Genomic DNA, 1,465 nt, shown 5'->3' with positions numbered 1-1,465 from the left:
GAAAAAGCTCATGTTGTGTATTTGGTGGGATCAGCTAGGTGTCGTTTATTATGAGTTGCTCAAACCGAACGAAACCATTACTGGGGTTCTCTACCGAACACAATTGATGAGATTGAGCCGAGTACTCAAGGAAAAACACGCTCACTATTATTCCAGACACGAAAAAGTTATTCTTCTGCATGATAATGCTCGTCCACATGTTGCTGCGCCAGTCAAAACCTACTTGGAAACACTCAAGTGGGAAGTTTTACCCCACCCGCCGTATTCACCAGACATTGCTCCTTCTGATTACTACCTGTTTCGATTGATGGCGCATGGCCTGTCTGAGCAACATCATATGAAGATACCAAAAATTGGTCGATTCGTGGATAGCTTCAAAAGATGAAACGTTTTTCCGACGCGGTATGCTGCCAGAAAGATGGGAAAAAGTAGTGGCTAGCGATGGACAATACTTCGAATAAAACATTAGGTACCGTTCTTTCACAATAAATGCCCAATTTTTAATAAAAAATGGCGGAAACTTATTTATACTCCTAATATTTCAATATTTCATTTTGTCTCTTTTTATTATTCATTTATTTTTATTTTATTTTTATTCTTTTCTTTCTGTTTTTCTCCTTTTTAATCTCCCACGTACAAGAAAATAAAAACATTGCAGTCCATTCACGCTATATGGTAATTTCAATCTGTCGCCGTAACGATAATTGCTCGCCCCCTGTCGACCAATCGCTCGTGTCCGCCCCGTTAATACTATCATCATTTGAGAAAAATCAGATCAAACTCTTTCAGATTCACTCACCAAAACCTCCTTCTCTTTTTATTCCCTCGCTATCCTTTCCGTAACTTCTCTCTTCTGCCATGGTACTTTCACACGCTCGCACAACATAAATCCTTACGCTAACATTCTCAGAATAGAGAACCAAAGGATTGTATTTTATAAAGAAAAATTGTATTTTATTTAAAAAAATGTATTACTAAATATTGATTTTTATTATAGTACTATTAAATTAAACCCTCGCTTGTTAATTTGAAAAACCTCTCCTTGTATTTATTGTAAGCTCTCCTGCGGTTGCACTTCGCCCTCTCTCCGGCCACTTGGATTAAGTTCTATGACCGAAAACTAGGTTATATACGGACGTATCGGCACATCTGGCATTAAACTGCGTCCCTCCCAGCACACTGACCCAGGTGGGTCACTTTTGTTTGGTTTGGGCCTTTAAATTAAAAAGTATGTCCGATTCGCGTGTCCGTTTAGCGGAGCACGAGTTGAAGTTTGAAGTTTGCACTTCGTCGTCCATTCGGTCTCCGACTCGTTAGGAGCTTCAGGACGAAGGGAAGTGTCTCTCGATTTGCGGTCTTTCCCCACGGCTCCCTTATGGTCCGAAGCCTGGATACGACCAAATCGGTCTAATAATTCGGTTCCTGCGTTCACCCCCTCAGCTCCATGCATGCTTGGACATAACAC

Source organism: Trachymyrmex septentrionalis, unplaced genomic scaffold (genome assembly GCF_001594115.1).
Source record: "Trachymyrmex septentrionalis isolate Tsep2-gDNA-1 unplaced genomic scaffold, Tsep1.0 scaffold225, whole genome shotgun sequence".
NCBI classification, from domain to species: Eukaryota; Metazoa; Arthropoda; class Insecta; order Hymenoptera; family Formicidae; genus Trachymyrmex; species Trachymyrmex septentrionalis.
The sequence above is the reverse complement of the archived record's forward strand: the minus strand, read 5'-3'. Positions refer to the sequence as shown.